The 25,102-nt window shown below is 47.6% G+C and overlaps 1 pseudogene; it reads right to left on the bottom strand.

Annotated features, from left to right (window-relative positions):
* LOC147659207 (uncharacterized) overlaps positions 1–13,795 on the bottom strand; it is a 35,961-nt pseudogene extending 22,166 nt beyond the window's left edge.
* Positions 13,796–25,102: the final 11,307 nt, after the last annotated feature.

The following is a 25,102-nucleotide window of genomic DNA, read 5'->3' as shown; positions in this document are numbered from 1 at the left end:
GGGCGCGGGTGAAAGCTGTTAAATTGCAGTAGATTATTTTTAGCAGTAGGTTTGTTGTGGGTCTTTGTAGCCAGTGTCGTACCGCTGATTGAGATAACCACATCTAGGAATACGATTTCTTTTTTGCTTGTGGTGTTGGTAAATCTCAAGTTCGGGTCTAGGGTATTGATCCACGACGATATCCCTTGGAATTCAGTCCTGACATGAACATGAACTCTTTTGCTCCACCTGGCTGTCTAATTTTACACATAACTGATCTGCTCAGAAACTTTTTAAATAGTCCATTCAAAATCTGTGTGCTTTTGTACCTAAGTCCACAGTTCAATTCCAGTGCTTATAACCATAACTCTCTCTCTTTCTTAGCCAATTATGTGCTCCCACAGTGTCCCCCACTATTTTTTGGTAAATGCTTTGGTTTAATAAATCCAATGAATTCTAAAGTTACTGACTATCAACTAAACACTTGCTATTCGAAACTGTCGAATCCCACGCTCCCTGCTCCAAAAGACATAGCTTCCCTGGTTGCCATGTCTACTTTGAGCATGCTCACACACCCCCCTAGGCCTGCGCAAGGATAGGCTCCCTGCTCCAAGCCTCGATTCGATCAGTAACACGCCTTCCGTCCAAGGGGCGTGTGCGCTTCAAGCCTCACTCTCGCTAAGACACGCCCATCGCGAGAGCAGCGAGGCACGCCCAAACCCGGAATCGAGCGCGTAAACAAAGCGCTCTTATACCCATTCACCGGCCCCGCTCTCCATCGTCGGGGTCCGGTCTAGAGGGTTGCAGTAGGTTTGCAAGCGGGCTGTGAGCGCTGAGGGCGTGAGTTTACATCTACAGCGGAACGATCACCACAACTAACAAAGCTAAGTGCCTGTGTGCTGTATGGGTTATGCTGACATTTCGACTCTGTACTTTTTCTCTTAGGATGTGCCAATCGCGCTCCAACCCCCCTCCCGAGACCCATGGTGCAAGTAGCGCCCTATTTTAAAGTGAGATGTTCTCCATCTTTTACCATCTTGTGGGGGTCACTGACCATTTGGTCATATTGATCCCTTCTCATGGAGAATTCACACCGCGTTTTATCCCTTTCACTACAATAGTAGTTTTTAAACCACCTCTAGCACTTCACCTCTTAGCCAATATAATCATCCCCTAAGGGCTACTTGGATGGTGCTAAAATTAGTTTCTATTGTGTGCACACACAGGTTTGCCACTATCTTAGGAGCACTACGATAAGTCTACGCTGACATATACTAATTGTATGTATGTCTCTATATGTTTGTCTGTTTATCTTTCCTTACAGGTGCTGATACACCCCGAATTTTGGGGTTTTTGGATTGAGCAAATTGCTCTCCCATTTTTTAAGCACTTTTTTCACCTTTCCTTTTCACTTTCACGTCCCCAGGTTAGGGTGGACTATTAGAGTGTCCATACCGCCGGGGTTATAGTCCTGAAGAATGCCATGGTGAATACATACCACAAAGGCAGAAACATGTTGACTGATTTTAACTAATTTGTGGTATTTAGCTGAATTTAAATTAGATCCTAATAACCTTGGCTTTTAAATTCAGACACATATTACCACTTACTCGTGTCTTAGGGATCACTTATTAAAGTTTTTTTTGATACCCTATTAGTCACTTTTAATTTGAGAACCTTCACAACACTTTCTCCCCACACAACCAGCTCCGCAGTCTTTCTGGCGTCGCAGCACACCGAAGAGACACTCGGTCTCTTCGGTGGGGCCCGATGATGAAGCATGACACTGACTAGGTCGGTGTGTGAGGGCTTTCCTACTCAAATAGAGTGACTGTGATCCCACTCAACTAGAGTGACTGTGATCATCAAACATTTTGCTTATCTTTTTTGCTCCACGTCTCTGGCAGCCGTGAGCTTGACCAGTTTAGACCTCTCTTATTTTGTTGTTGGATATATAACCGGGGATTAAGAGAGTGTCTTTTGAATCTCCCTACCTCTCTCTTTGTTGTTACATAAATTCAAGACAACCCACAGAAAGACTAGGCCCATGCAAGACTCACTACCCCTGGGCATAAATAAAGGTTGAAAAGTAGGCAAAATGGTTGCAGGCCTAACAACAAAGCCTGCATTCAAAATGGCCACTTGCCTGCCAGCACATGGCCAGTGCCTGTAGCTGCACTCAAAATGGCCACCAGCCACATGGCCTGTCCCTCCCCATGAACACCCCCAAAAATCGAAAAACACTGCAAAATCAGCACAATCCCATTCCATCCATGGCCTCCATGATGTTTAAGTTCAAGACAGCCCACAGAAAGACTAGGCCCATGCTAGACTCAAATACCCCTGGTGAAAAGGCTACAAGTACAGCCCCAAAAAACGAAAATCACTGAAAAATCAGCACAATCCCAATCTATCCATGCCCTCCATGATGTTTAAATTCAAGACAACCTACAGAAAGACTAGGCCCATGCTAGACTCAAATACCCCTGGTGAAAAGGCCACAAGTACAGGCCCAAAAAACGAAAATCACTGAAAAATCAGCACAATCCCAATCCATCCATGCCCTCCATGATGTTTAAATTCAAGACAACCCACAGAAAGACTAGGCCCATGCAAGACTCACTACCCCTGGGCATAAATAAAGGTTGAAAAGTAGGCAAAATGGTTGCAGGCCTAACAACAAAGCCTGCATTCAAAATGGCCACTTGCCTGCCAGCACATGGCCAGTGCCTGTAGCTGCACTCAAAATAGCCACCAGCCACATGGCCTGTCCCTCCCCATGAACACCCCCAAAAATAGAAAAACACTGCAAAATCAGCACAATCCCAATCCATCCATGCCCTCCATGATGTTTAAATTCAAGACAACCCACAGAAAGACTAGGCCCATGCAAGACTCACTACCCCTGGGCATAAATAAAGGTTGAAAAGTAGGCAAAATGGTTGCAGGCCTAACAACAAAGCCTGCATTCAAAATGGCCACTTGCCTGCCAGCACATGGCCAGTGCCTGTAGCTGCACTCAAAATGGCCACCAGCCACATGGCCTGTCCCTCCCCATGAACACCCCCAAAAATCGAAAAACACTGCAAAATCAGCGCAATCCCATTCCATCCATGGCCTCCATGATGTTTAAGTTCAAGACAGCCCACAGAAAGACTAGGCCCATGCTAGACTCAAATACCCCTGGTGAAAAGGCCACAAGTACAGCCCCAAAAAACGAAAATCAATGAAAAATCAGCCCAATCCCAATCCATCCATGCCCTCCGTGATGTTTAAATTCAAGACAACCTACAGAAAGACTAGGCCCATGCTAGACTCAAATACCCCTGGTGAAAAGGCCACAAGTACAGGCCCAAAAAACGAAAATCACTGAAAAATCAGCACAATCCCAATCCATCCATGCCCTCCATGATGTTTAAATTCAAGACAACCCACAGAAAGACTAGGCCCATGCAAGACTCACTACCCCTGGGCATAAATAAAGGTTGAAAAGTAGGCAAAATGGTTGCAGGCCTCACAACAAAGCCTGCATTCAAAATGGCCACTTGCCTGCCAGCACATGGCCAGTGCCTGTAGCTGCACTCAAAATGGCCACCAGCCACATGGCCTGTCCCTCCCCATGAACACCCCCAAAAATCGAAAAACACTGCAAAATCAGCACAATCCCATTCCATCCATGCCCTCCATGATGATTAAGTTCAAGACAGCCCACAGAAAGACTAGGCCCATGCTAGACTCAAATACCCCTGGTGAAAAGGCCACAAGTACAGCCCCAAAAAACGAAAATCACTGAAAAATCAGCACAATCCCATTCCATCAATGGCCTCCATGATGTTTAAGTTCAAGACAGCCCACAGAAAGACTAGGCCCATGCTAGACTCAAATACCCCTGGTGAAAAGGCCACAAGTACAGCCCCAAAAAACGAAAATCACTGAAAAATCAGCACAATCCCAATCCATCCATGCCCTCCATGATGTTTAAGTTCAAGACAACCCACAGAAAGACTCAGTCCACCCACCACTGAGTACCCCTGGGCAAAAGGCCCCAAAACAGCCCAAAAATCGAAAATTCCAAAATTTTAGTTGCAGCAACTGCAATGCCCCAAACAAACTTAGTTGTAAAATTTCTAATCCAACAGTGATCCAAAGAAAGTCAAAAAGGCCTCAAATCCAAATATCCAGCAGCATCCACAAAAAGTAATCCTTCCAGCTCCAGATCCAAATGAAAAGTGACCAGGAGATGGACAAAGCACTGGGAGGAGCCTGCTGAACAGGAACAGGAAGTTGAAGACTGTGGGGCACTTCCTTCCTCCCACCCCCCTCCCCCCTCCCCAAAATGGACTCCTCGCTAAAAAAAGTGCAGGCAAATGTCAACCTAAGGAGTTATTCAGATAAAAATCATCATTTCAAGAAGGTTTATGCTGCTTGCTGGTGGATTTCTTGTGCAGAATTGCAAATTTTATATTTTAGCTTGTGCGAGATTCTTGCTGCTCGCCGCATCTCAAATCTCGCAATTGCGAAGTACCGCGAGACGTGATCTCGCCGTACTCGCGTTGACAAACTATCGCTGGCAAGCCGCGATGACGTAATCGCGCTCGCCAATTCCCGCGGGATCACACAGCAAGATCCAAAATGGCGCAGCACTCGCAAACCATCGAGAAAAACAACTCGGCAAACGATGATAAACGCCGCGCGCCGCAAAAATTGTATCACCAACGCCGCGCGCCGCAAAAAAAATCCGTTGCGTGCGAATTTGCACATTTTGCGGGAAATTCGCAAATCTCGCGGATTGCGAATTTCCCAAAAATCCGCAAAATCCGCGAGCGAAACGGATTTTCCGCCCATACTTACTCCACTGGCTCCCTGTCAACAAGAGAATAACGTTCCGTCTCCTCACCCACACACACAAGGCCCTCTACAAAATAGGACCCAAATGCCTCAACGCACGACTGTCCTTCTACATACCCAACCGCCAACTTAGATCCTCCAATCAAGCCCTTGCCGCAGTTCCACGCATCTATAGATCCACCATGGGAGGAAGATCTTTCTCCTACCTGGCGGCCAAGACCTGGAATTCTCTCCCCACCCACCTCCACCTTACACAGAACCACACCTCCTTCAGAAAGGAACTTAAAACATGGCTTTTCGATAAATAATGCACCCCCTCCCACAAGCGCCTTGAGACCCTCTGGTAGAGTAGTGCGCTATACAAATTCCTGAACTTGAACTTGAACCTCCAATCAGGACTAAGTCCCCATCAAAAGTTAAAGTCAGGGAGGAGCCAAGCGGGCAACAAAGATGGTCGTGTGATGGCTCGGCTCCGCCGATCTTCGCTCCTAACTACGATATCCTGTAATTTATCCTGTTTTAAAATGCCACCTCCGGACCGATGCAGTTGAGAGACAAATATACCTCCTCTCCTGATCCCTCTACACGCCCAGAATCCGAAGTTATCTCGCCCGGACGACTGGGGCCTGGTCAAGACTGAAGCCGGGACCTCACGTAAACGTGGAGACCAGACCCAAAATGAACAACACCGGGGTCGAGTGGGGGATGTCCAGGTCCGGATCTCAAATATGATCGTTGACGTGTGCTGCTGAACTTGATGGACTTGTTGCTTCCAAGGAGAAATATACCTCGCATACGGTGCCGAATGGTAGAATTCACCTACTTTTCATCCTGAGGGTCATGTGTGTGTTCAACATTAAATACTTCGCCCTGGGTGCGAGCCAGCCGGTGGAGCCCCACTAGTTTATTGTCACTCACGGACGCCTTGACAACGAAGTGGCAGTGGATCTAGTGTGGGTTTCGTCTTTGCTCCGGATCGAGTGAGTAGGTGTCATGGCGGCACGACCGGAGCAGGAAAAGCCCGCCTCACGATCCGTCAGGGGGCCCAAGACCGTACAAGTTAATAAAATGGAACGCTATACTGTCCTCAAAGAATCCCCCGGTGAGACTAAAAAGAAGCCGTCGGTGAGCCAAGAGGACCAAACTGAGCCCACAGTGGCAGATTTAATGGCGGCCATTACTGGCGTACAAACATCGCTTGGCCAGAAAATGGAGGCGCTGGAGGCTAAATTGTACACTGTCACCATTGAAATAGGGCTGATTTGCACGGACCTTTCCAAAACTAATGAGAAGGTCAAATCGCTTGAAATCAAAACAAACGCACTAACGGATGACGTCAGCCAGTTGCAGCAAGAGGTGAAGAACCTCGAGAAATCAAGAACTTTTATGGACCATAAGCTTGATGAGTATGAAGGAAGAGTTTGGCATAATAACATTCGCATTCCTGGACTACCAGAAAATTCAGAGGGGCAGACACCGGATTTGTTTATCGAGACTCTGGTTGTTAATCATCTTGCCCCTAAAGGTCTCAGCAACATGTTCACAGTTGAGCGTGCACACAGAGTCCCAGGAGGAAGGTCGAAACCGGGTGCACCTCCTCGTCCCATGATATTGCTAGGATACTGAACTTTCGAGATTGTGATGCAATCCTACAAGCTGCACGTAATGGTCCCGAAATGAAATATGAAAATGCGTCCCGTGCCTTTTTTCCGGACCTTACTCAGATGGTCCAGAAACAACGTCAGAGTTTTCTTGCCGTGAAGAGAAGATTGAGGGACAAAGGATTGAAATACGCAATGCTGTTCCAAGCCCGGCTTCGAATTGAATTCAATGGAAAGACCTGGTTTTTCAATAACCCTGAGATGGCGTCAGACTGGTTGGACAGTGTGATGGCCTCTGAGGTGGAGGGCCAGGACCGGGGAGAGGTGGAGGACCAGGAGTAATATATAAGGACTGTGTTTGGCCGCGATGACTCTGGGGTGTGGATCCATGGGGGAAAAGGGGGGACAATGCAATTCATCCTTTGCTGATTTGATATGTTTTACCATATGTTGTATATATTTATTTGGAATCGGTACGGAGGGTTGGTATCCGTGGGAGTGGTGGAGCGGCGGGCGGGGCTGTGCCCTCCTTCAATTTTCTACCTCTTTTAGTTGTAGATTAGTATAGAGTGTTTGGGGCGACAGGCACACTGATAGTTGGGGATGCGCGTAAGCGATATGTAGGGGTGCAGGGTGGGGGGTGGGAAGAGGGGGGATAAATGTATCCTGAAAAGTGGAATGACAATCTTTCAGTCTTTGGTTTCATTTTGGTATCATCGATTGTCATATTATTGGCGATTCATTTTTGCTTTTTTTTAGTTTAAGTTAATGGTTAATGGCATCACTGTTATGTACCTGATAAGCATGCAGTCGACACATGAGGAACATTTGTCTTTTTCTTATGATGATGGGGGGTAGTGAACTTAAGGTTTTAAGCTGTATTGTCAATGGGTTGGGGGACAAGATAAAACGCAGCGTGGTGCTTCAATATCTTAAACTTCGAGCACCGGATGTGGTCTTGCTGCAAGAAACACACTTAGTTGGAAACTCCTGTATGGCAATGAACAGAATGGGCTTAAAGATGGTGGCGCATGCAGGCTTCACTTGATACTCCAGAGGGGTGGGTATCCTGATCCGGTGGGCACTCCCATTGGTCATTGACACTGTGTGGGAGGACGACAAGGGTAGATACATTGGGGTTTTGGGTCACTGGGAGGGGCGTGTGATCACTCTGGTTTCGGCCTATATCCCCCTGGACTGCAGTCTACTTCTTTTTTTGATTTGGGGAAAATGCTGATGGAATTGCCGGAGGGGCTTCTGATCCTGGGTGGGGATTGTAACGCTGTTGTTTCTGGGCTCTTAGATAGATTCCCCCCGAGAGAGAAAGAACGTGCGCAGAGGTGGGTTTTGTAGATGGTTGGCAACTGTTTCACCCGGAATCAAAGCAGTATACATTTCATTCGGGGGCACACGGCAGGCTCTCCAGGATAGATTATTGCTTGGTCCCTGCGGTTCAGGTATCTTATATAGTTGAGGCAACTCACCTTGGTAGGGGTATCTCCGATCACTCTCCGCTATGGATCAGATTTTCTTTTGCTCCGATCTCTGCCAGTAGGACGGTGCCTATTAACCCCTGGTACATGCGTAACCCCAAAATATGAAAAGATCTTATAAAAGCACTTGATGACCACTTTACAGATAATGTGGGATCAGTATCTTCATCGCTATCTCTCTGGGAAGCCTTTAAAACGGTTATCAGAGGACAAGCCTTGTAATTGATAGTAAGAGTTAAAAAGGAACGCAATAAGGAGATCATAGAAGCGTAAATGGAAATTGATAATCTTGAGGGGGAGTTGGAACAGGGGGTGACACAGGCTAATTTACATATCCTGAACCTAAAACAATGTGACTATAAGTCATAGGTCACTGATATGGCTAAATCGCTCGGTAGAGAACAACAGGGGAGGATTTAAGATTTAGGGGACAAGGCTGGGAAGCTTATTGCTTGTTTGGACAAGAGGGAAGGTGCTGGACGCACTGTTCCGGAACTTGTTTCGGAGACAGGACAACTGATTACTGACCCACAGACTATAGTTGACACCTTTGCGGACTATTTTCAAACGGTCTACACCTCGGTCTCAGATAGACCTGAGGAGGACTCCCACCTATTGCTTCGGGATATACGGCTCCCTTGTTTGTCCAAAGAAGACTGGGATTTCATGAATAGTGAGCTTACAGTGGATGAGATTGCTCAAGCCATCCGTACTTTGAACTCGGGCAAGGCATTAAGACCTAACGGACTCCCGATCCAGCTTTACAAACTAAGGCCGAACAAATTAGCTCAATGCCTAAAAACTATGTTTAAAGAAACATGTGAAGAAGGAGTTTTGCCAATAGAAAAGAGAGTGGCATCGATAGTGGTGATACCTAAAGAGGGCAAGCCAAAAAGTAAATGTGCTTCATACAGACCTATTTCTTTATAGAATGCCGAACCTAAGATTTTGGCTAACCTTCTAGAAAATAGATTAGTAAAAGTCATTGATGGTCTTGTTCATCCGTACCTATCAGGTTTTATCCCCCATAGGAACACGGCCCTAAACTTACGTAGATTACACAGCGTCATAGCTAGAGCACATACTTTGCGGGAACCGGCTGTGGTCGCCTCGCTCGACGCGACTATGGCCTTTGATACCATTGAATGGCCCTACCTGTGGGAAGGTCCTGGCCAAATTTGGATTTGGCCCTGATTTTATTGAATGGGTACGCCTGTTATATTCTGAGCATCTCGCCCAGGTCGTGGTTATTGGTAGGATTTCAGCATTGTTCCGTTTGAGTCGGGGCACCCGGCAGGGCTGCCCCCTCTCTCCTTTACTCTTTTCGCTGTCCCTGGAGCCCCTAGAGGCTTGGATTCAATCTGAACCATCGATCCGAGGTATAAAATGGACCCCTGATTGGGAAGACAAGATTTCCTTACATGCAGATGACATCTTGCTTTATTTGACTGCCCCCCGGAAATCCCTTATGGTGGTGTGTGACGTTTTAGCCTCCTTTGGTAAAAATTCTGGTCTTTCCATTAATTGGGGAAAATCTTTGTTATATGTTCTCAGTGGGGATACTCCAGTTCCGCCTAACAACTGTCCTATTCAGATTGCTACGACTGGATTCCGATATCTGGGCATATTTATCACACTTGATCCGGCAGCCAGATATAGAGAAAATCTCCTGCCTCCACTCCAGAGACTTAGAAGCGAATCAGCACACTGGCGTAAGTTCCCGCTCTCCTTACTGGGAAGAGCGGCGCTTTTTAAAATGATGGCTTTGGCCCGTTTCCTCTATGCTCTCCAAAATACCCTAGATGTTGTGCCGGCCAGTTATTTTCGGGAAATAGAAGGATTGCAGCGTAGTCTTTTGTGGGAAGGACGATCTCGTATTGCATTGGCAAAGCTGACACTCCCTTGGTATGACGGTGGAATCGCTCTACCGGACATTAAAAGATACTATTGGTCCTCCCAACTCGCCGCCATTAACCACGCAACATATGGGCCTGTCGCAGATCCTGGATATTCGATGGACAGATGGCTGCTCCCGGGGGGCAATTACTATAGAGCGCTGTATTCGAGGCCTGCAAGGCAGACTTTGACAGGTCCATCCAAACACGCAGTGAAAATCTGGCATGATGCAACTAGTTTGTTGGGATGGAAGGGTAAACTAACACTGGCTACCCCCCTTTTTGATTCCGAAAGACTGGGCAACCTGTGGAACACTTAAGGCTTTGGTAAATGGTAAATTATAGGTATTTCAACTATTAAGGATGTATGGAGTAAGGGTCGAATTAAATCCTTTGAAGAAATGCAGAAAGAATTTCAGCTGTCCAGTTCCAAATATTTTAGGTATGCACAGATCCGTCACTCGCTACAGGCGACTCTTGCCGTGGATGCCGGAAGCATCTCCCCTGCAGGATAGGATATTAGATGGCGACCTCCCTGACAGAACGATATCCCTCATTTACAAAAAATTAATCAACAATAGAGCAGAGCTGCTGGGCGATTTGAGCGAGAAGTGGATAGGAGACAGTATAGAATTGGATGACGAGGACTGGCAGGGGGCGGTCTCTTCCCCGAGGGTGGTTGCCATTCCTGCCAGGCTTCGACTCATTCAATTGAAGATCCTGCATAGGATATATATCACAGGCCCTCGGCTGGTTCAGATGGGGTTAACACTGGAGGGATTGTGTAGACGCAAATGTGGCCTCTTAGGTACATTCTTTCACATTATTTGGTAGTGTTGAGAGATTGCCCAGTATTGGAAAGAGGTTCACACCACTATGAATGAGGCCACGGGGATATCCCTGCAACCGGAGGTGCGTAGGTGTCTCCTGAACATTCGGGAACCCACTGATTGTACGGCAGTGCAGACACAATGGGTCACACTGGGTAACATGATAGCTAAAAGAAATATTGCCCAGAGGTGGGGCTCGGACACGTGACCCACCCTTGGAGAGTGGGAAAGAGATATGGATTGGTGCATGTTCCGTGAGAAAACTGTGTATGTTGCGAGAGGACGTCCCCGGAAATGGGCCTTAATCTGGAACCAGTGGAACGTACATAGGGGCGGAATCTGTACACCACCTAGAGATGTTGTTTTTGATGTTCCTTCATCCCCATGAAAATGATTTTTTTTATTATGTACTTATGTTTTTATCTCCCCCCTCCATTTGTTGATGACTGCTAAATGCTATGCAATTTTCTGTAAATATGTTTTTATTGCTGCCTTGTTTTAAATAAAAAGATTTATAAAAAAAAAAGATAAAGTCAGGAAAATTTCAAAGTCTTTGCACCATAGAAAAATCAATCAGTCCGACCGCATGTCGTGGTGCGTAAAAAAATTCAAAAGAACGCTCTCTTCATTCCTCCAAATGACCTCTTTTATACCCTTTTTCCCTAACTATCTATTGGAAATGTGAAACTTTTAGTGTCCACTTTCAGTTCTCATTGGTCCGTTCAAGTGGTGGATGAGGATAACCTCATATCCTCATTGTCCATATTTCCGCTTAGTCATGGCTTCATGCATAATAAGGTTTCGATTGTTCATTATTTCACTCCTTCACCCTTGTCCTTTAACTTGTCACTTACATCATTTTTCCCAGGCTCATGACATGGGCACCTTTAACTTGGCACCATTCGGCTTTTCAGGCCACGCGGACCTTGACAGCAGCCGCACAGGCACAGGATGCTTACACATCTCCCGAGCACAGTTGCGCATGCATGGCGGGGCACTCACTTGGAGTCTCCCAAGCCTTCAATTTTTTAATAGGCTGCATGTGCCATAACGGGAACTATTATAGAAACAAACACAATTAAACATTAGGTTTTGAAGTAGAGCCCTTCTGTTTACCTCCCCCCACTCTATGTTCACCTTCTTAGTGGTAACCTAGCCTTTTAAGCCACAATTATGTATTGTTTTCTTACCATTCTCCATCATTCCTGCCACAATAATACATTTAAAATGCATTCATGCAAAGCCTTTCATTAGATTATAGCATTTCCGCACTATATTAGTAAGACAACTTCACATAATTAATGGATTAAGTTTGCAACACAAGCATATTAGTATCCCAGGTGTATTTGTGTGTGTGCTTTCTATTCTACGCTGGTTAATTTTAAAACTACACGATTAATACATATTATAGTTATGGGAAGCCAACTTTACAAGTGGTATACAAACATTTTTGTTTTCACCCTCGCTCCATAACACACATAGGCTATCCTCATATGGGGCAGTTCCAGGATGAACGTCCATTAGTCAAAGAAACAAGACATGAACTTCTTCACAGCAGCATGCGGTATCGTGTGTGCATCACCCTCACAGCATCCATGTGTGGTGTCCTTATTTGGCATGTAGAGTCCAGACTCCCATGAATGTACAGTTTCTCTTCTGCATGTATTACAACTAGATCACCATCTGCGGCTAAACCACCATTTTCATCTCGAGATCGCTGCTACACAGGGAGGTCTTTAGCTGACTGAGGTCGTTCTGGCTTTGGCTTGTTCAAAAAGTGATGCCAAAATGTGTCTGTTGAGGATACAAGCACATCCAAGATGTTTTCCACCAACTGGTCATCCTCTGCACAGATGGCTTCCAGCAGTCGAGAGGTGCTCAGCTCACTACAGGAAGGCTGGCACAGTTTGATATGGGGACTAGACAAAGATAGCCTTATTTGTTTTGTACCAGTGACGAAGTAGAAATGGTCTCAAACAAAAGCACCCTAGCATTCTTACAGTCCACGGAACAGAAAGAACTTCTGCTGACACTACTTCCTGTTACAGAACAGACTGGTAGAACCGTTCTACAGTCTGCTGCTCTCTTTCCTCCGAGAGAATAATGCCCAAGACTCTTGCAATGGGGTATGTGCCAGATCTTCTCTGTGCGTGCCATCATTCCAGAGTGTTGTTTGGTCCTGGTGCAGCCTCTGATGCCACATCAGCACTCCACTGGCAGTTTGACAGCAACCAAATAGCTGAACTCTCTGAAACAACGTGGTTGTAACTCTCCACTACTCGGAACACATCTGAAAGTTTCTCAGAGGAAAAGCTGATGACACTGGCATGAACAAGGGATTTCAGGGTGGAGTTTAGGCACAGTTCCATGAGCTGAATGGCCTGGCATGCTAGCCGTGACAGAGTCGTTCTCATTTGAGTAAGTGTTCTGCTTGTGGAATAATCGTGGCCGCAGACAGTGGTCTCTTCGGATTCTTCTCTGCAAGGCACGCCAGTAGCTGGTATGTATCCGAAGTTCTTCACACAGTAGTTTCAGCTTTCCTGTCTGCATCAGACTGGCTGGGGCTAGTGCTACAAGTACATCAAAGAGTCGCTGTGTAACATCCCAGGCACCCATCGGGCGTAGGGTGTACTGTTTAACCAGGTTCATGTAGTGCTGCCATAGGATCAGGGCGTGGAACCTGCTGCCATTTTGAGTCACATTAGCATAAACTGGATAGACGTAGAACTCGCCAACAGGGGGTTCAGTGGGTGACTGTTGGAAAAACACCTTCACAGTATGGCACCAGAGTCATGCTGGATCCTCAAGCAGCAGCGAAACCCTGAGAGTCCGCGCTCCACCTGAGAAATGAGAACACCAGAAGATGGGAGGCAATGGTCGACCGACACAACGTCGTCCTCTTTGTCACAGACATAAAAGGACCAACCCTCAGAGACATGAAAGGGGTTGCTTCTCACAGCCTGGATCAGATGATTACAAAGTTGAACCTAGGATGGGAACAGTGACTTAACAAATCTGGCATGTGAGGTGGAACTTGGGTTTGTGTCCTCCTCCTTTTCACTTCTATGGCCCACATCACAAGGCACCACTTTCCTCTGAGCAATCAGTGCACCAAGAGGTGTCAGGATCCCTCCTTTTGATTGTGGCATCCGTGGTCTGCTGTGTTTGAATATAGGTCTTCTGAAGCTACCTGTCAATGTGCACTGTCCGCATCTCGTCTCCCTCCATATGAAAGCCAGGCTCCTCAACATGGCAACCGCAACCACCATCTGAAAGGGTCTCCATCAATAGCATAGCAGGAGCAGCTACACTGCCAAATCTCAATCACCCTGGAAACCAAAAAGACATCTATGTCATTCTACAGGAGTCAAAGGATTCTTGTGTGAATATCAAACACCAGTCATTTGACAGTACCCATGGTGGTAGTCCCGGGGTCTCTGGTGACCTCCAGGGGAGACCCACCGCCCCTGTGTCTCCTTGCAGCTCCGTCAAAATTGATCGTATTAGAACATTTCCAACAGGTATGTCAATAAATTTAGGGTCAGAATATTACTTAATTCCTGACTATGGCATTTCAGTCCATAATGCAATTTTTTGCAGTCATAAAAGCCATATATTAAACTTACATCTGCAAAATGTTTTGTGAAGTATGCAGTTTTTAGGTTGAGCCTTGAGCCAGAGCGCAAGCGCTGCTCTGGGGTTGATCTGTGCAAGTTGACTTTGTGAGGGAAGCCCCCTAAACTCCCAGCCCATGTTTTTCATTGGATTGTGTCTTTTTCCTTTCTAATTGCTGGCTTCTGATTGATTTATAGACTTGTTAGTCCCTCCTTAAGATGGCCATGTCGTCATTTGTGTACTTCCATGGCTACTGGTCCCTTTACTTCGAGTGTTGTATGGTATGTGTTATTTAGATTGTGAGGACTATTTTCTTCCTGTGCCTTCTCCCTCTCTTCCGCAGTCCGTGCCTTCTTGCCCCCCGCCCGCACTCCCGTTGTTTATGCCTTCTCGCCCGCCCACACTCCCGTTTGCAATGCAATAGGTCTAGCGTAAATATGAGTCCTATAGCATTGCAAATGATTGTCTTCTTTGCATTATTCTATTTTTAACTTCACTTTTCCTACTATAAATCCTGGTTCTAAAACATGTGTGTAAAGGAAAAGGAAAAAAAGTGAAGTGTCTCACATCAGAGAAAATGAGAGACAGTGGCCTTGTGAGAGTAAACATTTTTATAACAGATGTGTGAGCTTGGTTAGTTGCTTGGAGGTATTTTGCAAGCACTGCCTCCTTAAGGAGCATGAGGCATGTTAATGTTAATGTTAATGTTAATGTTAGACATGCTTATATAGCGCATGGCTACCCCAGCAACGGTGCGTCCCAGCGCTGCAGACAACTTGAAGCAAGGCAACCTGACCCATAGAGATGACGTGTAGCGCCACTAGGAACCCTCGATAGAAGGAAACAACCAGGTTTTGATTTGTTTCCTAAATGACAAATAGTTATTTGTAGCACGCACCTCTGAGGGGATCGAATTCCACAATTTCGGGGCCAAATATCTGAAGGAACGGCCACAAGCTCTGCTCCTTCGGATTTTGATGGTACAGGCAAGGTGAAGGTCCGCCGAACGGAGAGCATGTGTGGGGACATAGGTGGAACAGAGACCTCGCAAGATGTGGGGGCCAGAACAATGAAGGATTTTATGAATTAAACAAAGGGTCCTAAATTGGATACGTTGTGTCACCGGTAGCCAGTGTAAACGCCGCAGAATATGGGACGTATGACAGTGTTTTGGTAAAGCAAACAAAATGCGGGCAGCTGCATTTTGGGCCCTTTAGAGTCTGTTAATGGCTGTCCGGTTGGAGCCCAGCAGTAAGACGTTGCAATAGTCTATGTGCGATAGAACAAGGGCTTGGACAATTGTCTGGCGTACAGGTGGTTCAAAAAAGCCCAAAATTGGTTTAAGCGACTGTAGACGACCATAGCACACGCCAGCCACTCTTTTTGCATGGGATTCTAGGGAAAGGGAGTCATCCACAGTCACGCCCAGGTATTTTACTTCCTTCTTAGGGATGGGAGGTGGACCTAAAGAGGGGGCCACCAGTGAGCATCCCACTTGTATGCTTCCTTGCCAGTCAGAAGTGCCTCAGTTTTTGATGAATTTAACTGCAGGCAATTCGTGGTCATCCAACTAGAGATGGCCAGAATATCATCTTGAAATTTGGCTTGGTCCATATCGATGTCATTGGAGAAGGGAAAAAAGAGCTGCGTATCGTCCGCGTATGAAATTAATTTGATCTTACGTTCTCTGGCCAACACTGCCAGAGGGCGGACGTATACGTTGAATAACCTGGGGCTGAGAGCCGACCCCTGTGGAACACCACAACACAGCGGAAGCCTGCTGGATGAGTACGGTGGAGCATGGACCTGGAAGGAACGGTCTGATAGAAAAGACGCAAACCATTCCAGGGCCTCATCTCGGACTCCGATCTCCCATAGTCTTCTAAGTAGAATCCCATGGGAGACCGTGTCAAACGCCAGACTCAAATCCAGCAGGACTAGAGCCGACGTGCCACCCAGATCTTGTGTCGCCCTCAGTTGTTCAGTGACGGCCAGCAGGGCGGATTCCGTGCTGTGGTTAGGCCGGAATCTGTTTTGTGAATCATCTAGAATCCCATTGCTCTCCAAGTAGCTGGTCAAGATGTCATTCACATGCGCTTCTACCACCTTGGCCAAGTAAGGTAGCAGGGAAATAGGTCTAAAGCTTTCAGGCCTGGAAGGGTCCAAGGTGGGCTTATTTAGCAAAGGAACAACCTTGGCGTGTGTCCACGATTTAGGGATGGTGGAGGACTGAAAAAATCTATTAATCAGCTCCCGACCCTCCGCCAAAATGGAATCCTGAAATCGTTTAAACATTTCAGGTTTAGGCATCCCATACGGACTGTGGCAGACACACGTGTGAGTCTTTAAAGTGGGGTGAAGGGAGGGTCTGTTGGTCTAGAGTAGCAGGACTCGCCTGCTCTCCAGGCCCCAAATCATGGAAGTGGCCAGAACCGTGCTATGTTGCGTCTCCTTGTCTGCCTTTCTCCTGCTGACCCCGGCCTGTGCTCACCCAGTAGCACAAGGGCGGAGCCCACTGCCCTGCACGAGTAGGGCCATAGCATCCTGCCCCCGCTCCTACTCAATAAATCAATCATAGCATTTGTAAAGCGCACTACTTACCTGTGAGGGTGTAAAGGCACTGCGGGGGGGGGGGGGGGGAATGCTGCTACTGCTCAAAAAGCCAGGTCTTTAGGAGTCTTCTGAAGGTCAGCAGGTCTTGGGTCTGTGGTAGGTGGATGGGGAGGGTGTTCACGGTCTTGGCGGCTTGGTGGGAGAACGATCTGCCACCGGAGGTCGCTCTTCAGATGCGGGGGAGGAAGAGGTCGGCGGAGAGAATCTGGCGTGTGGGGGTGTAAAAGCTGAGTCATCTGTTGTGGTCCGGTGTTGTGGAGTGCCTTGTGTGCGTGGGTGAGGAGCTTGAAGGTTATCCTTTTGTTGACGGGGGCCAGTGCAGGTCTCTCAGGTGGGGTGTGATGTGGCTGCGATGAGGGATGTCGAGGATCAGGCATGCAGAGGCGTTATGGATGCGTTGAAGTCGTTTCAGGAGTTTCGCCGAGGCTCCTGCATAGAGGGCGTTTTTGTAGTACAACCTGCTGCTGATGAGGGCATGTGTGACCGTTCTTCTCGTTTTGGTGGGGATGCACTTGTAGATCTTGCTGAGCATGCAGAGGGTGTTGAAGCAGGAGGAGGAGACGGCGTTGACCTGCTTTGTCACGGAGAGGGTGAAGTTGAGGATGACCCCTAGGTTGCGTGCGTGGTGGGTGGGTGTTGGGGCTGTTCCCAGTGCGGCCGGCCACCAGGAGTCGTCCCAGGCCAATTTATTTATTTATTTATTTATTTATGCGATTTTTAAAGCGCTGCAATTACCCTTAGGTGTCTCGGCGCTGAGGGCTAAAGCTGATACCAATAAAATAGATCTCTGAGGCAGTATTTAAAATGATTTATGAATAATCATGTCATTGAGAAAACAGCCATGTCTTTAGATGCTTTCTGAAGATGATCAGCGTTGGACTGGATTTTATATTAAAAGGAAGGGAGTTCCATAGTTTTGCGGCTGCGATGGTAAAACATCTGTCTCCCCAGTTAACTTTCCTTGTTCTGGGTACATGAAGCAGATGAGCAGTGTTGGAACGAAGCGTCTGGAGGTTGCCAAAGGCTTGAGTGAACTCCTAAGGAATTTAGGTCCCACATTATTTATTGCCTTGTAGACAATACAAAGGGCCTTGAATTTCGTGCGACTTCTGACCGGAAGCCAGTGCAGTTGGTCCAAATGTCTAGAGACAGAGCTAAATTTTGGAATGCCCAATAAAACTCTGGCTGAGGCATTTTGTATCATTTGAAGTTTGGAGATGACCTTTAGTTGTGCATTGAGGAAGAGGGCGTTGCAGTAGTCAGTCCGTGAAAACACCAGTGTTTATATTAGTGTTTTTCCTGTAGTTGTAGGAAGATATGGGAGAAGTTTCTTTATTTTCCTTAAGATGTTGAATGATGATGATACTACAGCGTTCACATGATGATGGAAAAGGAGTTTATCATCAAATATTACTCCCAGGTTTCTGACTTTACTGACTGGTTGAGGTGGAGTTCCCATTTCCTCCGGCCACCATAAGGGAGACCACAGTGGCTGAATCCTACCAAAGAGCATGACTTCCGTCTTTGATGAATTAAGTTTTAGACAGTTGGAAGCCATCCAACTGCTGATGGCCCTCATGCCATCTTTGAAGTTTGCTGCTATCTTGGAACCGTTTTTGTGTATGGATAATACCAGCTGGGTATCGTCAGCGTATGTTGTTAGGTTGATGTTGTAGGCTTTTATTACCCTCGCTAAGTCCGAAACATAGATATTGAAAAGGGTCGGACTTAGCGAGGAACCCTGCAGAACTCCACAAGGAAGGCTGAAGGTAGGAGAAGTGAATGTACCTAACTTAACTACCTGTTTGCGGTCAGCCAGGAAAGATGTAATAAGATCTCTGGCTTTGTGTTTAATACCGATGGCCTCGACACGGCCGATCAAGGTAGAGTGATCGACCGTGTCGAAAGCCGCCGATAGGTCCAGCAAAATCAGGACAGCCTGTCCTCCGTTATCCATTGTGGTTCTTATTTCATCTGCAGCCTTAATCAAGGCAGTTTCTGTTCCATGACCTTGTCGGAAACCGAACTGGGTGTCATCTAAAAGGTCGTTAATTTGAATGAAATCAGACAGTTGTTTGTTCATGACAGATTCAAAGATCTTAGCTGGGAACGGCAGAGATGCGATAGGACGATAGCTGGAAGGTAGTAAAGGATCAAGGGATGGTTTTTTAAGAAGTGGTTTATTTACAGTGTTTTTCCAGATGGTTGGGTATGAACCTGTTGAAAACATGATGTTACAAATGTGTGTCAGTGGTAAAGTAATGATGTCTGGAATAGTGTTGAGTATGGAGGGGTGACAGGGGTCCAATGGGGAACCAGATTTAATTGACAGAATTAGTTTATGGATGTGTTGTGAATGTATCTTAGTGAATTCCGTTAGAGCTGTAGAATTCAGGTTTGTTTGTGTGTTAAATGATTCAGTAATATTGGCATTTGGGGTGAAATCCTTAAATATAGATGTGACCTTTTCAGAGAAGAAGTCAGCCAATGTGTTGCAAAGGGTTTGAGATGCTTCGGTGGGTGGATTGGATGGTTCAGCAAGATGGTTTACTACTTCGAACAGTTTCTTCATGCTGCATTTAGCTAGGTCTATTTGGGTGGTATAATAGATGTTTTTTTCTGTAGCTATTCTCTGCTTATAGCTATGAAGTGCAGCTTTATATGTTGTTTTATCTGATGAGTTGTAATGTTTGCGCCAATGGCGCTCTAGGTTACGACAGTGTTGTCGTTGAAGTCTAAGTTGTTCAGTAAACCAAGGGGCCGAGGGGGTCTTCCTGTTGTGTTTGGATGTTCTGGATGGAGCTAATGTGGAAAATGCCCCTTCCAGAATAGAGGTGTATCTGGTGTCTGCAGTATTTGGATCAGTTTTAGTGTCTATACCCATGAAAGCATCAGTAAGAATCTGTGCAAGCTGATTATAATCTAGATTTTTCCAGTCTCTGGTGGTTTGATAGGGGTTCTGAGATGTACTTTTAAGAGCTGTAGTTTTAATTTTAATATCAAATAGAATGGCAGAGTGATCAGACCATGTTAGAGGTAGTATTTTATTCATGGTAATGTGTGGATTATTGGTAAAAATACCATCAAGCGTATGTCCTGCCTTGTGTGTTGGAGCCGTTATCAGTTGTTCAAGTTCCACGGAGAGAAGGTCATTAATGAGCTGGTCAGTGTCTTTATCCATCAGGGATTCGAGATGGAAATTAAAGTCACCCAATACGGTGAAGTATTTGTGTTCCACGGCTAACTCACTCAGTTGATGGAGTTGTGAAAGAAATGTCGTACGAGAGCCTGGGGGTCGGTACAGAAGGGTACCTGTAAATGTTTGATTGGTGGTAAGCGTCACAGTAAAGGCTAATGCCTCACAGCTCGTATGTTTTAAATCAATAGCTTTAACGCGGAGGCTGTTGCGATATATTACTGCAAACCCTCCACCTTTATGCGCTGAGATGCGGTCCTGCCTATGGACACAGTATTCTTCTGGCATGGCAGCTTTAAAATCTGGTCCTGATGCATCGTCTCCCCAAGTTTCAGTAAGAAACAGGAGGTCGATAGCATAGGTATTAAGCAGCTCTAATATGTCTATTTTATGGCAAGGAAGCGAGCTAACATTGACAAGTGCCGCTTGTATTTGTTTCAGGGGTGTCGGTATTTCCGAGTTGTTTTTTTTGCAGAGAGTACAAAGAAATGGCCCTCCGATAGGATCAGCGAGTAGGCATACCGGGGGGTCATGCGCCTTGTGTAGGGTGTTGTTTAAGTTAAGAAGGTCATTTGCTGTATAAACCAACCTTGATGTCTCCAAAGGTGCAGGGGGGGTGGCCCTGGGCTCGGTCAAGGCTCGGACGGGCGCAGACAGGCTTGGCTTAGGCGCGGCTTCGGCGATGCCGTCTGGCCATGACACACATTATATAGGATGAGGAGGGTGGGGGTCCGGCGCGAATAGAGCGCTGACCCCGCTACTCCCAAGATGGCGCCCACCGCCGCCAGACGCCTAAACAAATCGTCAAAAATGGTGGTAGGAAATGAATGAAGCGTGTGAAGGGTGTTAGAGTTCCTGATTTAAATTCCCCAATTATTCTGAAGTTAAAAGCCCCCAAAATACAATTTATCGATCCGTTTACAAAATCTTCCTACAGGGATAAAAAACGCTTCTAAAATAATGCAGTCGCAGTTCTAATTCACAGGTAACAAACGATTCGCTCGCAGCCCCAGTAGCAATCACCGGGGAGAGCTTCTAAGGCAATGCGGCCACCGGGAAGCCTTGCTTAAGTATTCTGGGAGGGCGGGAGTCCGGCGCGACTAGAGCGCTGACCCCGCTACACCCAAGATGGCGCCCACCGCCGCCAGATGCCTAAACAAATCGTCAAAAACGGTGGTAGGAAATGAATGAAGCGTGTGAAGGGTGTTAGAGTTCTTGATTTAAATTCCCCAATTATTCTGAAGTTAAAAGCCCCCAAAATACAATTTATCGATCGGTTTACAAAATCTTCCTACAGGGATAAAAAACGCTTCTAAAATAATGCAGTTGCAGTTCTAATTCACAGGTAACAAACGATTAGCTCGCAGCCCCAGTAGCAATCACCGGGGAGAGCTTCTAAGGCAATGCGGCCACCGGGAAGCCTTGCCTAAGTATTCTGGGAGGGCGGGAGTCCGGCGCGACTTGAGCGCTGACCCCGCTACTCCCAAGATGGCGCCCACCGCCACCAGACGCCTAAACAAATCGTCAAAAACGGTGGTAGGAAATGAATGAAGCGTGTGAAGGGTGTTAGAGTTCCTGATTTAAATTCCCCAATTATTCTGAAGTTAAAAGCCCCCAAAATACAATTTATCGATCGGTTTACAAAATCTTCCTACAGGGATAAAAAACGCTTCTAAAATAATGCAGTCGCTGTTCTAATTCACAGGTAACAAACGATTAGCTCGCAGCCCCAGTAGCAATCACCGGGGAGAGCTTCTAAGGGGTTGGATCCAAGGATGAGGACATCTGTCTCTTCCGAGTTCAGCTTCAGTTGGCTGTTCTTCATCTCCTTGGTGAAGGCTTTCATTCCTACGTGGAGGTTGGTTTTGGCGGTGTAGGGGTCCTTGGTGATGGAGAAGATCAGCTGGGTGTAATCAACGTAAGAGATGCTGTTGAGATCGTGCAGTCGGGCGACCAGGGCAAGGGGTGCCATGTAGATGTTAAACAGCGTTGGGCTGAGCCCTGGGGCAGGCCACAGATGATCTTGGCGGCTTCGGAGTGGAAGGGGGGAGGTGGATGCACTGTGTTCTGCCAGAGAGGAAGGAGGTGGTCCAGTCCAGGGCCTTCCCTTGGATCCCGGCATCATGGAGGCATGTGCATAGTGTGCAGTGCAGTGGCAGACCGTGTCAAAGGCGTCTGACAGGTCCAGGAGGATGAGGGCCGCGGTTTCTCCATTGTCTAGTAGGGCCCTGATGTCATTGGTGGCGGTGATGCAGGCAGTTTTGGTGCTGTGGTTGCTGCAGAACCCAGACTGGGGCGGGTCCAGGATGCTGTTCTCCTCAAGGTAGCGGGTCATTTGTTTGTTGACTGTCTTCTCCATGACCTTTGCGGGGAACGGGAGCAGGGAGATGAGCCGGAAGTTCTTGAGGCCCTTGGGGTCCTCCTTGGGTTTCTTGAGTAAGGCATTGATCTCGGCGTGCTTCCAGCTCTCTAGGAAGTTTGCTGTCTCAAAGGAAGTCTTGATGGCTTTCTGGTGATGGGGTGTAATGGCAGGGCTGGCTTTGTTGAGGATGTGGTGTGGGCAAGGGTCTGACGGAGATCCAGAGTGGACGGTGTTCATGATTTTGATGGTGTCATTGTTGTTTATGTTGGTCCAGAAGAGCAGGCAGTCGGTGCAGATGGTAGTCGTGGGGGTGGAGGACTCAGTGGTTGTCAGGGAGGTCATGGCGTTGAAGCTGTCGTGGATGGCTGCGATCTTGCGATGGAAGAAGGTTCCAAGCGAGTCGCACAGGTCTTGCGAAGGTGGGATGTTGTTGGTGTTGGAGCTGGGGTTGGAGAGTTCCTTCATGATGTTGAAGAGCTCTTTGCTTTTGTGTGCGTTGTTGTCTAGGCGGTCTTTGAGGGAGGCCCTTTTGGTGGATCTGATGAGGTGATGGTGTCTGTGGGTGGCGTTCTTGTGGGCTGTGTAGCTTTCCGGTGTTCATTCATGGTGCCAGTTCTTCTCTAGCTTTCGGCAGGTTTGCTTGGAAGCCTGGAGGTTTTCAGTGAACCATCCGGCTTTCTTGCTGGTGTGGCTGTTGGAGGGTTTCTTGAATGGGGCGAGGGTGTTGGTGCAGTTGTCGATCCACTGCCTGAAGTTGCGGGCGGTGGTGTTGGGGTCAGCAGGGGGAGCTTCAGGTGAGGGTGGTGGTTAGCTGGTCTTCTGTGACTTCAGCTCCAGCAGCGGCGGGGGATCTATTGGGTGCGGTGGTGCGTGCTGAGTTTCCTGAAGGTGAAGTGGATGCAGTGATGGTCGGTCCAGCGGAGATTGGTGGTGTGGTTGAAGTAGACGTGGGTGCTTGCTGAGAAGATGGGGTCAAGCATGTGGCCGGCGGAGTGGGTGGGTGTTGTGACGAGTTGTCTGAGTCCAAGGTGGGCAAGGTTATCGATCAGGGTGGTGGAGTTGGTCTAGTTGTTGTTCTTGAGGTGGAAGTTCAGGTCCCCGAGGAGGATGTAGTCCGTGGAGGCAAGGGCATGTGTGCTGACAAAGTTGCCGATGGAGTTGCTGAACTGTGGTCAGGGTCTGGGGGGTCTGTAGATGAGGGTTCCTCTGAGGGTGGGGTTGAGGTTGGTGTGGATCTGGAAGTGCAGGTGTTCGGCAGTGCTGAGGGTGTCGTCGGTGTTGGTCGAGACTCTGAGAGTGTTCCTGTGATCGAGGGTGATTCCGCCACCTACTCCATTGATGCGGCCCCTGCGGGTGATCTTTTAGCCTTCCAGGATGGCTATGGCGATGTCGGGTGCCGAGGAGTGGTTCAGCCAGGTCTCCGTCAGGAAGGCGACGTCTGGGGAGGTTGAGTTGAGTAGGTCTCAGAGTTTATCGGCTTGTTTGCAGGTGGAGCGGGTGTTGAGAAGAATGTATCTGAAGTAGTTGGGTTCTTTCCTGGTCAGTGGGTTGGCGGGCCGGATGCTGGTGAAGCTGCAATTCTGGCACGAGAAGGGTCCTTGGGTGCGCTTCGGGCGGCCAGGCAGCAGGTGCGTAATCGTCTGGTTCCGAGTGCGTGGAGGGTGCTTGGGTCGTAGCGGAGATGGGTGATGTGGCATTCGCGGGGGCCAGGGGTTTTGGCGCTGGGCGCCGTCCAGGTGCGGAAGGGCACAGATGGGCTTGCCTTAGGTGCGGCCGCGCAGCGGCCACCATAAGAAGGGGTGGTGGAAGGGAGGAGGCAGCTGGGAGGAGGGGGCAGACAAATGGGCAAGCGGGGGCCTCGTGGACAGGTCGGCTGGCAAACAAGGCGTCCCAACCGAGGCTGCTCCAGTCAAATGCCAGGGGCCTGCGCTACATGAAGAGTCTCTACAAGACGTCGACCACCCGAGAGGGCATTCCCTGGGAGCACACAAGCCACCAGTTCAACACAGTGCGGCTCTTCACCCCGCATGCCGAGTGACACCCGGTCAAGGCCGGAGAAGTGCAAAGTGAGTAATTTTAGCAGGGCTGTCTCTATGACCTTATTGAGCCACAGCTTCAGGAAACTATGTATACCTATAAACACATGTGAGGGAACCACACAGGAGTGTTAAAACTGCCCTCACACACAGCAAACTGTGTTATCATAGGGCCACTAAAACTTATAATGAGTCACCAACCCTGCCACTCTGCAAAACCGTCAGACGGTTTTCCAGAGTGGAGAGTTTGGTGACTCATTATAAGTTCTCGGTACCACCATCCACTGATCTGGGTATGAACATTTTACTCTGGACAGGGTACCCAATATTAAAATTCTAATAGGGACTCCCTGCGACCAGTTTTAATCACTGTCTCTGCACCTATGTTCACTTATGATCCCATATTATCGTCACTTTTTTGTTGCATTATCTTTCCCCTCCCTATTGCTCCACCTCCAGCGTTGGTCTGCGCGGAGGTGTGTTAGCAGCCCTATGATGAAGCATGACACAGTTTGCTGTGTGTGAGGACAGTTTTAACAATCCTGTGTTATTCCCTCACATGTGTTTACAGCTATCTGATTACACAGTCCTTCTTTTATATTGTGGTCATATAGTTGTTGCAGGAGGTCGAAGT

The sequence above is a fragment of the Lissotriton vulgaris genome, unplaced genomic scaffold, assembly GCF_964263255.1.
Source record: "Lissotriton vulgaris unplaced genomic scaffold, aLisVul1.2 SCAFFOLD_2225, whole genome shotgun sequence".
Lineage (NCBI taxonomy): Eukaryota > Metazoa > Chordata > Amphibia > Caudata > Salamandridae > Lissotriton > Lissotriton vulgaris.
Note: the sequence above shows the minus strand (reverse complement) of the source record. Positions and strands in the feature narration are given on the sequence as shown.